Here is a 12,076-nt window from a genome sequence, read left to right as displayed (position 1 = left end):
ATGTGATGGCCTTTATTTTTCATAGTACGTGGACATAGCAAAAGAAATTTCTTAGTCTGCAAGTATATAACAATTTCTACAAATGGTGAATCAGAATTGGCGAAAAAATCACTCTTATCTGAAATTATAATATATACACAAAGAGAATATATTATATTCTCTGTTATTTTAAATACTAAACTAATATATATTTATTTATTACTGACTGAGGTGTAAAATTCATATTGTATGAATTATGTAAGAGAACAACTAGGGAACCAAAAGCATATTAGCCAAAAATCAGCCAAATAAATTTGGGTGAATCCAAAATCTCTATGAGTTAATATATATGAATGTTTCTTCTACTAAATATCAGAATGTTTCTTTTTCATACTAAATGAATGTTATTTTATATATTTTTTAAATTTTTTTGTATGTCTTTATTTTTTTAAAATTTTATAATTTTTTTTAAATTTTATAGATATTTAATTATTTTTGTTAAAATATAACTGTTTCTTTTGTTAAGTATTAGGATTTTTTTTTTCATATTAAATGAATATTTTTTTTTTATATTGTTGTGTATTAGGGGATTGCATTATTGCCTCTTGTACGAGATGTCTCTGGTACGGTTTGAAGGGTGGATCGGGAACCCGCGGACAGAGCTGGAGCCGGGTCGCTTGACTGGAGCAATGGGGGTGGTACCTGCAAAGACACTCCGACGCTCAAGTCAGAATGGATCTAAGAGGTAGAAAGTGTGAGGAATGAATGAATACCTGGGGGGACCTGGGTCCTCTTATTTATAGGTGAATATCTTATCTTATCTTATTTGGTTAAGATAAGAGAGAGATATTTGGGTTAGAGGTTTTGAAGGGCCGGTGTTTGGGCCTTTGTGTGGAAGCGGGTTGTCCCCGGGTAACCGGGTATGCGGGATCCGTGGGTCGGATCCGTAACAGTTGCCCCCGCAGCGGGAGAGCGAGCGAGGTCGGTCTGTCGCTGAGACGTTTGTCATGGGCTCGATTTTTCTCGGGTGCCCGTCTGGTTTCTTTGAGATGAGGTCGGTGCCTCGGTCTCCGTGTTTGTGGAAGATTCGTCTGACCGTTTAGGTCTGACGTGACTCTTCCGTATCGGTCGCGTCTGTTGCGTTCTTCGAGGCGTTACCTTTTTTCGAGGGGTATTTATTGCAGGTTGTACTTTTTCTTTTTTGCCCTTGCGTTTGTTTTGCTTTCCTAAGGGTATTTTCGTCTTTGTACTTCTTTCAAAAATCGTTTTGGTTTTCCTCCTTTAGTTCCCTCGTTTTGCTTTTACTTCTCTATTGCTTCTCTTTCTGGTTACAGCATTTCCCTTTCTCCATTTTCGCTTTCTGTGGTTTCGGTTGGATTTCTTTTGCGGCGTCTTTCCTTGGGGTTGTCTTCCTTCGATTTATCAGGTTAGCATCTCTTTTGTTACTTTTTGCTTTCTTCTGCTTTATTTTCTGCAGCATTTTGTTTTTGTTTTTGCTAAGTGTAGGCTGTTTTAGAGTAGTTTTGTGGTGTTTGTATGGTGGTTTAGATAGTTCTGTTGGTTTTCTAGGAGAGGGTTAGGGCGAGTGCCACCGTATAATTGGTGGTGTGCGGTGGCGGTATTTTTTGGTTTTTTACCCGCCGTCGTTTTCTGCCGTGAGGTTTGGCTGACGGTGGTGCTCGTCGATATTTTAGGTATGGCTCGCCGACGGATGGAGGGTGTGAGGGCTCCGGTGGCCCCGGCGGGGGGTGTCCCTGACCTTTTTTCTTGGGTCACCAGTGATGTTTGGGGGACACCGTCGCGGATGACGGAGGCGGACCTCCAACGGCTACGTGATGAAGGGGCTGTTTGTGGGGGTGGCGATGCCGAACGCCACTACGAGCTTGCCCTCTCTGGGGTTGACGAGAGGGTTTGCTATACTAATCTCGACTCCCCGACCGTGCCGGATTGGATGTGGGTGTATGAGGCGATGTTCACCCGACTTGGTGTTCGGCTTCCCTTTTCTCCTTTTGTTCAGCAGTTGTTGAATCGGTGCTCCGTGGCGCCGTCCCAGCTACATTCGAACAGCTGGGCGGCAATACGGTCTTTTGAGCTCGTTTGTGATTATTTAGAGTTACCTGCCTCAGTAAAAGTTTTTCTTTTCCTTTTCTTGTGCACTCTTCCGACTAAGGAGGGGAAGCATAAAAAGGGGTATGTGTCTTTCCGAGCTCAGCCCCATCGTCGGATTTTCGGTTTGTATGAAGACTCCTTCCACGGTTTTAAGAGTGGTTATTTTAAGGTTCGTCCCTCGGAGGGACATCATCCCTTTTGGTTGACGTTGGAGGGTGATCGTCGGTTCCCCACTTACTGGAACTTTAAGGCGGGACCGTCGGTTTTTACTCGGGTTTCGAAAGAGTTCCTGTCCTCGGAGGAGCGGGATATTGCTCTCGTTCTGTGGCAGTTGTTTGGAGAGCGTCCTCTTAATCCCCGGGATGTGATGGGTGATCCGATTGCTTGTCGGTCATATGTTGGTGTGTGTCTGTTTTTTCTTTGGTTTTTTATGTTTTGTTTCCCGTTTTTGTAACTTGGGAATTTTTTGTATTGTTTGCAGTTGAGATGGCTGGTGGCTTGACATCCTTGGCGCGTCTGAAGGCGGCGATGGCCCAGGAGGAGGGGTCGTCGTCCCCGGCTACTCCCGTTTCTAATCCTGCCGTGGAGTCGCAGCCAGTTTCTCAGGAGGTGATTTCCTCGGGTGCGCGGGCCGATACTCAGGTTTCCCCTGGCCCTGCGAACTCTCCTGAAGTCGTCGTGGTGACGGCTGCTGAGGCTTCTCGGAAGAGAAAGAGGCCTGAGGACCCGAGCAGTGAGACTTTTGAGGATGAAGGTCTTGTGCCCAGCGTGATGGATCGACGCTTCGATGCTCCGGGGTTTATTGACCAGCACTTGATGCCTGGAACGGAGCCGTTTTTTGACGGCTGCGATGTTTCGTTCCAGGCCAAGTCGGTGTATCGTGCTCTCCTCCGGTCTGCCGTTGTTGTTCGGAAGGCTGAGCCTGTGATGGCTCAGGTCGGTTTGCTGGACAAGAAGCTTCGTCATTCTCATGCTGAGGTAGCCAAGTTGAAGGGGGAACTTGAGGCTGCCGAAGCTGCGAGGGAGAAGGCTGTGAAGTCTTCTGAGGAGGCCGGGTCAGAGATTCTTCGACTTGCCGAGGTTGAAACTTCGCTTCTCTCTCAGCTGGCAGAGGAACGGCAGCGGGCTTCTGATGTAGGGTCTCAGGCTGCCATGCTTCTCGCCGAATCGGAGGCTCTAAAGGCCGAGGTTGCTGCCTTGAGGAGGGAGAAGACGGAGTTACTAGCTGATGCGAAGGACGCATTAGCGGCTACCGAGGAAACGATGAGGGCTCAAGCTTCAGTGCTGGCTCCTGGTGTGGATATGTCCGTGATGGAGGCCTTCAAGACTGTTCGCGATGGCCAGATTGTTGACCTCGAGTAGCTTTTACTTTTATCTCTTTGGATTTTTTTTCTTTGAACTGTGCTTTGGATATTTTCGGATGGCCGGGGGCCGTGTATTTTGATTTTGGAACACTTTATTTTTGTTTTAATGGTACTTTATCGGCCGTTCGGGCCTTTTGTATGTTCCGTTGTTATATTGTTTTTGGGCCGTCCGGGCCTTCTTTATATTCCGTTTTTAGGCTATTTTGCTCCCTCGGACCGTCGTTTGGTCGGGGTTTTTTCATGGATATCCGCGTATTTTGGGCCTGAGGGGTGATCAGTCCCCCAACTGTGGCCGTGTTTTCGTTCCGTTTTTGGGACGTTTAGGAAAATCAAAATAGCTGTTTTAATGGAATTTTTATTGATGGTTGGGCCTCGTTAAAACCCTCCGTTGGTGGTGGGAAAGAGTACCCGAGTTTGAAACTTAGATGAAATAAAAATTTAGAATTTGTAAACTGGTAGGAGAAGTACAAAAACAGAGATGAGGGTAATGGTGCGACCTTGTGGGTTGGTCTAGGCGTAGTATCGTCGCAAGTTGGCGGCGTTCCATGTTCTCGGGACTTCGTCGCCGTTGAGCCTTTCGAGTTTGTACGCTCCTTTTCCGATTACGGCCTTGATTCTGTATGGTCCTTCCCAGTTGGGGGTGAGCTTCCCTTCTCCTGGGGTTGGGGGACCGATGTCGTTTCGTCGTAAGATGAGGTCGTTGGCCGCGAATTCTCGCCGGATGACTCCGTGATTGTATCTCAGGCTGATTCTTTGCTTTAGGGCTAGCTCTCTGAGATGGGTTATACTTCTTGTTTCGTCAATGAGGTCTCGTTCTGCTTCCTCGTCGTTACCTCCTACCGTTTTCCTGGGGCTTGGGTCTCCGATCTCTACCGGGATGACCGCCTCGACACCGTATGTTAGTCGGAAAGGTGTTTCTCCTGTTGTCGTTTGAGGTGTGGTTCGGTATGACCATAGGACCGACCCGAGTTCGTCGGCCCATAGCCCTTTAGCTTCGTCGAGCCGCTTTTTAAGTCCTTTGACGATTATTTTGTTTGCGGATTCCACCTGTCCGTTTGTCTGGGGGTGTTCTACCGAGCTGAAACGGTGGGATACACGCAGCCCCTCTAAAAATTCTCTGAATTTTTTGTCAGTGAATTGGGTTCCGTTGTCCGAGATGACGATCTCGGGGATCCCGAATCGGGTGATGATCTGACGCCAGAGGAATTTTCGGCATTGGGTTGCCGTTATGGTGGACAGGGGTTCGGCTTCGATCCATTTAGTATAGTAGTCTATGGCGACGATGAGGTATCTGAGTTGGCCAGGTGCCGTAGGGAAAGGTCCGACGAGGTCGATGCCCCAAGTGCCGAATGGCCGTTCTGCCGATATGGTGCTGAGCTGGTGCGGTGCGGCTTGGTGGATATTGGCGTGTCTTTGGCATTTGTCGCAGTTTTTAACTATTTGCATGGAATCTCGGATGACCGTGGGCCAGAAGTAGCCTGCTCTGATGATTTTTTGGGCTAAAGTCTTGCCTCCGACGTGGTGACCGCAGCAACCTTCGTGGATTTCACGGAGTATGTACTCCGTGTTCTCGGGTTCGATGCATTTGAGCAGTGGTTGCGAGAATCCGCGTTTGTATAGCTGTCCTGCGACAATGGTATAGTTGGCGGCTTCCCTCTTTATTCGCTTTTCCTCCTTGGGATATGGTGGTAGTGTTCCATCGAGGAGGTATTGCAGGATCGGGTAGGTCCAAGATTCCTGGTTCGAGATTGTCAGGTGAGCGTTGTTTGTTGTTGTCACGGAAGGTGTCTTAACGACTTCCTGGATTAACGATTTGTTACCGTGTCCGGGTTTGGTACTGGCCAGCTTGGAGAGTAGATCTGCTCTGGCATTTCGTTCCCTAGGGACGTGCCGTATGGTGACGTGTTCGAACCCTTCTCTTAGTTCGTTTACCTTGGCGAGGTATTGTTGGAGTAGGGGGTCTCGTGTCTGGTAGTCTCCGTTAATTTGGGAACTGACTACTTGTGAATCGGTATTCACTTCTAGGACCTTTGCTCCGACTTCCTGGGCTAATGAAAGACCTGCCAAGAGGGCCTCGTATTCTGCTTGGTTGTTTGATACCGGGAATTCGTATCGTACCGATTGTTCGATCGTGATTCCGTTTTGATTTTCGAGTATGACTCCGGCGCCTCCGTAGGTGGAGTTTGATGAGCCGTCGACATGTAGTTTCCATGAATCGGGGGTGAGCTTTCCCGGGGTCATCTCGGCGATGAAGTCGGCCATAGCTTGTGCTTTGATTGCATTCCGGGGTTCGAATTTGATCTGGAATTGAGATAGTTTGATGGACCACGCTAGCATTCTTCCGGCTAGGTCGAGTTTCTGCAACACCTGTTTGACCGCTTGGTCGGTTCGAACCGTTACGGGGTGAGCTTGGAAGTATTGTCGTAGGCGTCGGGAGGCTGTAAGGAGTGTGAAAGCTAGCTTTTCTAAGCGTGAGTAGCGGGCTTCCGCGTCCTGTAGGACTTTGCTTATGAAGTATATGGGTTTTTGTTCCTTTTTCTCGTTTTCACGGACGAGTGCTGCTGCGAGTGCCTCTTCCGTTATGGAGAGGTATAAGTAAAGTGTTTCCCCCGTCTGGGGTTTGGCGAGGATTGGTGGTTCCGCTAGGACCTTCTTGAAGTGTTGGAATGCTTCTTCACATTCCGTCTCCCACTTGAAGGGGGCTTCTTTTTTCATTAGTTTGAAGAAGGGGGTCGCTTTTTGGGCTGAAGCCCCGAGAAAGCGTGACAACGCCGTTAGTCAGCCGGTAAGCCTTTGGATGTCTTTGAGGTTTTTGGGGCTCGTCATCTCGAGGATGGCGCGACATTTTTCTGGGTTTGCTTCAACTCCGCGTTGCGTAATCATGAAGCCGAGGAACTTCCCTGCCTCCATTCCGAAGGCACATTTTGCCGGGTTGAGTCGCATTTGGTGTTTTCGTAGGGTGTTCATTATGACTTTGATGTCGCCGGTTAGTTGTTCGCCGGATTCGGTCTTGGCGAGCATGTCGTCTATGTAAACTTCTAATTTGTTACCGGATAAGTCTCGAAATATCTTGTTAACCAGTCTTTGGTAGGTTGCTCCAGCGTTTTTTAGGCCGAAGGGCATTACTGTGTAGCAGTACGTCCCGTCTGGGGTGACGAACGCTGTTTTCTCTTCGTCTGGTCGGTGCATCGGAATCTGATTGTATCCGGAGTATGCGTCCATGAAGCTGAGGTATCGGTGACCGGATGCGGCGTCTACCAATCCGTCGATGTTTGGTAGGGGAAAGGCGTCTTTCGGGCAAGCTTTGTTGAGGTCCGTGTAGTCGACGCACATTCGCCACTTCCCATTAGATTTTTTCACCAGTACGACGTTGGCTAGCCAAGTCGTGTAGGGGAGTTCTCGGATAAAGTTGGCCTCGAGTAGGGCTTTAACTTGTTTTTTGACCTCGGTGGCTCGGTCCGGTGACATTTTTCTTCTCCTTTGTGCTATTGGTTTAGCTTTGGGATCCACGGCTAGACGGTGAGACATTAGGTCGGGGCTTATTCCCGGCATGTCGGCCGGTGTGAATGCAAACAGGTCCCTATTTTGTTTCAGGAGTTGGGAGAGCTCCTCTTTGAGGTCGTATGGGAGGTTCCTGTTAATGAAGGTGTACTCATCCTTGGTTGGCCCTATTTGTAATTTTTCCATATCCCCTTCTGGTTCCGGCCTGGGTTGGCCGTCTTGTCGGGCATCCAGATCGGCTAGGAATACACCGGCCGCATCTCGTGATTTCTTCCTTAGGGCTAAGCTGGTGTTGTCGCATTCGGCTGCGACTTCTCGGTCTCCGTGGATGGTGCCGACGGAGCCGTCGTCGGTTCTGAATTTCATAAGGAGGTATTTGGTAAAGATAACTGCGGAGAAGTCGTTGATTGTTTTCCTTCCGAGAATCACGTTATAGGCTGTGGAGTCTTTTAGGACTACGAATTCAGATAGAATTGTCTTCTTTTGGATGCTCGTTCCTATGGTGATGGGAAGTGTGATTGAGCCTTCTGGTTTGAGGAAGTTGTCTCCGAGTCCCGTGACGCCGTGGCGGTGTGTTTGGAGGTTGTCGTTGCGGAGTCCGAGTTTATCGAAGGCTCCCCGAAAAAGGATGTTTGAGTCTGCCCCGGTGTCTACCAGTATTCTTCGTACGAGTCCTGTTCCGATTCTAGCTGAGATGACGAAAGGGGCGTCCTCGGCTGAGGTGCCGTGTTGGCAGTCCTCTGGTAAGAACGTTATCGTATTGTCGGCCGCGGAGATTGGGACTTGGTTCCTTACCGCCGTTATCTTGAGGTCTTTCTTCATTGTTAGTTTTGACTTGCTTGATACGTCTTTGCCTGTGATGACGTTTACTATGATGGTTGGATCTTCCTCTGGGTTTTCCCTCGGGGGTTGCTTTTGGGTTCTCGGGTTACGTCCTTCCCTCTCCGACGATCTGTCTCTCTCCGCGTGTCTTGGTTATCTGATGATTTTGGCGAATTCTGGGAGTTTGCCGTCTCGTATGGCTTGTTCAATGGCGTCTTTAAGGTCGAAACAATCTTGTGTTCTGTGACCGTAACCTCGGTGGTATTCGCAGTAAAGGGTCTTGTTGCCTCCTGTCCTTTCTTTGAGTTGCCGTGCTTTCGGAATGATGCCTCGATCTGCTATTTGGTGGTATACCTCGGTAATTGGTGCCGTCAGGGGCGTGTAGTTTGAGAATTTGCCTATTCTCGGTGGTCGGCTGGTCGGCCTGGGGTGGTCCCGTTGATTCTCTTTGAGTGTTGAGTTTTGGTGAGAAGCCGAGTTGCCGCGCTGGGCGTTGCCGTGCTGCCGTTTGTTGGCGGCAACGACCTGGCTGACTTCTTCGTCGTTGATGTAATCTTTAGCGACGTTCTGGATCTCATGCATGGTCCATACCGGTCTGGTGGTGAGGTGTTTGCGAAAATCTTCGTTCATTAGCCCATTGGTCAGGCAAAGGCTTGCGACGGAATCCGTGAGTCCGTCGACCGTTAGGCATTCGTCGTTGAAGCGGTCGAGGTATTTTCTTGTGGATTCTTCTTGTTTTTGCGTGACCCCTAGTAAGCTGATGGGGTGTTTGACTTTGGTGATCCTAGTAGTGAACTGGGCCATGAACTTTCGTGTAATATCGTGGAAGCTGGCTATGGATCCGTTCGGGAGGGCGTTGAACCATTTGATTGCTGGCCCGGCGAGGGTTACCGGGAAGGCTCTGCATCGGACCGCGTCGGCCGCTCCTTCTAGGTTCATTCTGGCCTCGAAAGCCGTTAGGTGTTCTTGGGGATCCTTAGTTCCATCGTATTTCATATCGGTAGGTTTGTCGAAGCCTTTGGGGAGTTTTGCCCTCAAGATTCTTTCTGTGAAGGGTGTAGCTCCCATTATTATATGGTCGTTTCTCGTGCGTTTGGTGTTTCGGTCCCTCCGATCTTCGTCTGAGTAGTGTTGATAACTCAGATCTTGAGAAGCGCTGCGGTTATGTTTCTTGTTGTATCGCCGTTCTGGCGATTTCTCGTGTCTGTGATCGCGTGTTGAGCTGCGACCGTCTCTTCTGTCGTGTCGTCGGGTTGGCAACCTTCCGCGGCAAGATCTTGATCTGGAGGTTGCATGGCTTCCGTGCTCGTTGTTGTGTTTTCCTTTATCGGTTATCTTGCCTTCGAGTTCTTGGACTCGGAGGCAGAGATCCTGGATGATCTGCGCTGCTTTGTCGCTGGCTTTTTCAGGATGTCGTCGGTCCGTGATGTCGTGATCGTTCGCGTTTTGAATAGTGCTTGCTATTCTCGCTTGGTTCGTTACTTCACGGTGCTCGGGGGTTGGGTTAATTGGTTGAGAGTCATCTTGGCTTGAGGGGTTTTCCTCCAGGACGTCCCCCATTGGGTCCAGCTGGCGCAGGTTCCCCACAGACGGCGCCAATGTACGAAATGTCTCTGGTACGGTTTGAAGGGTGGATCGGGAACCCGCGGACAGAGCTGGAGCCGGGTCGCTTGACTGGAGCAATGGGGGTGGTACCTGCAAAGACACTCCGACGCTCAAGTCAGAATGGATCTAAGAGGTAGAAAGTGTGAGGAATGAATGAATACCTGGGGGGACCTAGGTCCTCTTATTTATAGGTGAATATCTTATCTTATCTTATTTGGTTAAGATAAGAGAGAGATATTTGGGTTAGAGGTTTTGAAGGGCCGGTGTTTGGGCCTTTGTGTGGAAGCGGGTTGTCCCCGGGTAACCGGGTATGCGGGATCCGTGGGTCGGATCCGTAACACCTCTGATATCTGGTTGTTGCTGTATGTCTCAGCTTCTGTATATAAATCATAGTATTCTTCAATGGTGTCCTTTATACATCTGAATTGGGAGTGAAAAAAGCCAAGCATCAGAAATCACAAAAAAATGAAATAAGCAACATGTTAAAGAAGTGTTATACCATGTGGCAGGGTGTAGGGGAAGTTGAAGTATGTGACGAGGGTTGATTACTGTGGGAGAATGTAAGAAGGAACGAGGTGGAGATTCCGGAGTTTGTGTTCGATCACGATGAGGATTTGGAGTACCGTTCGATGATGGATTATGGTTTGGAGAGTGATCACGCAAGAGTCTACGGTGTGCCACCCACCATGGACTCACCAGTGAGCACCTACTCAATGAGGTGCATCTCATAGAATCTCCTTCCACGTCCGTCACCGCTTCCATGGCTTCTCAGGCTGTCCTCCCGTCCTCGAAATCGCCGCCGCCTTAGGGATCGAGTCCAAGTTCAACTCCAACTGCAACGGCGGCTCCGGTAACACATTTGGTTCACAAAAGGGAAACGGTTCTTGTCGACCGTGACAAATTCGACGAGCCAGATGTCGATGATAGAAGAGAAATGGATCGCGATGGGGAGACGGAGAGGGCCTGACGGTAAGAGAGAAGGGTCTGTGTGTGATTGTTGGAGGTGGGTAGGTTAATGTGAGAGATAATAGGAAGGTTTTTATAAGTTTTAACTAGGTTTACCTAATCAATTTTAAATTTTTTAAATTTTAAATTTTAAAATTTTAAAATTAATTAATTATTAATATAAATTAATGTGGTTTTGTTTAGTTTTTGGCTGGTAACCTTTTGGTTCCATATACTTTTCCATTATGTAATAGTAGGTAAGTGTATATCGGTATGATATATAAAAAAATAGTACACAAAAGGTGAATATTCACATACAGTTGTTTTCATGTGAAGTTTATAATTGAGAATCGTTAGATAATAATTTAGTCAAATTTATCAAATTATCTAACGATCTTCAAATATCAACTTCGTATAGAGACAACTGCATGCGAATTTCCTCCTTATATTTATCTCAAAGATTAAAAAACTGGTCAAACTTATCAAACCATGAGAGTAGAAGGGATGGCTAATTGGAAAAACTCCTTGAGGCTCCTTAGAGCATTCCTCCCCAATACAATCTTAGTCTTCTTAATTATATGTTAGTATAATTTGTATTATTTAATTTATTAATTTACTTCTGAATGTTCTAAATAATTGATGTACCACATTAACATTATTTAAGAAATAAAAACAATATATAATACGACTAGAATGTGCTAACTGCTAAACGTGTGTGGTCCTATCTAGACACTTCTTGGCACAAGTATACATATACTTTGCAAATATGGAAAATTAAATTCAATAGTATAAGCTATAAAGCAATAAAGCACATATGCGATGTGGTTGTTTCAAATAAATAAATAATTGTTCATTGAACATAGTCATACCGCCGCGGTTAGAAGAATGTACTAAACTTAACTATAAAAATAAATAATATGCCAAAGTTCTTAATATTTATGAATCAACTAGCTACCACCATGCATTCCACGCTACCAATAAATTTCTGTGTCAGGGAAGGTAAGGATCATTATGATCTGAATGACAATATTTGCCTTACTTGTTGAAATATTTTACAATTTCTTATTTTAATAAATTTATTATGATGACTTAAACCAAGAATGTTTTTGGTTAAGTCAAGTATCTATTAAACAAGAGTAGCTAGCAAGGATTTCTTTTTCTAAAAAATATTTTCTTAGATTATTCTTTGTATAATATTAAGTGTGTATATTTTATCAATTATGTTACGTATATTCTTAAACAGTATACACAATAATACTATATAAAGAAAGGTGTGTAACATTATTGTGACAACAACAATGCAGAACAAGTACAGTAGCGTTTGGTAGAGAGACAAAGACGTAAAGACTAAGACTGAAAGACAGAGATTAAGAGACAGGGATTGAAATAAATCTCAGTATTCTTTTTGGTACAAAATGAGAGACAGGAATTGAAACAAGAATGAAATTTTAATTTAATTTGCACAAAAAGTAAAATTGAAATTAATTAATTAAAATGAAAGTATTTTAAGTATAAAATGTTATTAAAGTTTCAGTCTTCATCTCTAAAAATTTCAGTTCCCTGTGTCCCTATTTTTTGGAGATACTGAAATGCTAAAATTTTAGAGACAGAGACAGAAATTTTAGTACCAGTCTCTGAACTACAAACACGATACTGAGTCTCAGTCTCTCAGTCTCTGTCTCAGTACCTCAAAACAAACACTAAAGTCAAGTGTATGATTGTAAATATAAATTTTCGTGTGTATGCATTAG

The sequence above is a fragment of the Arachis hypogaea genome, chromosome 4 (assembly GCF_003086295.3).
Source record: "Arachis hypogaea cultivar Tifrunner chromosome 4, arahy.Tifrunner.gnm2.J5K5, whole genome shotgun sequence".
In the NCBI taxonomy this organism is placed as follows: domain Eukaryota; kingdom Viridiplantae; phylum Streptophyta; class Magnoliopsida; order Fabales; family Fabaceae; genus Arachis; species Arachis hypogaea.
The sequence above is the reverse complement of the archived record's forward strand: the minus strand, read 5'-3'. Positions refer to the sequence as shown.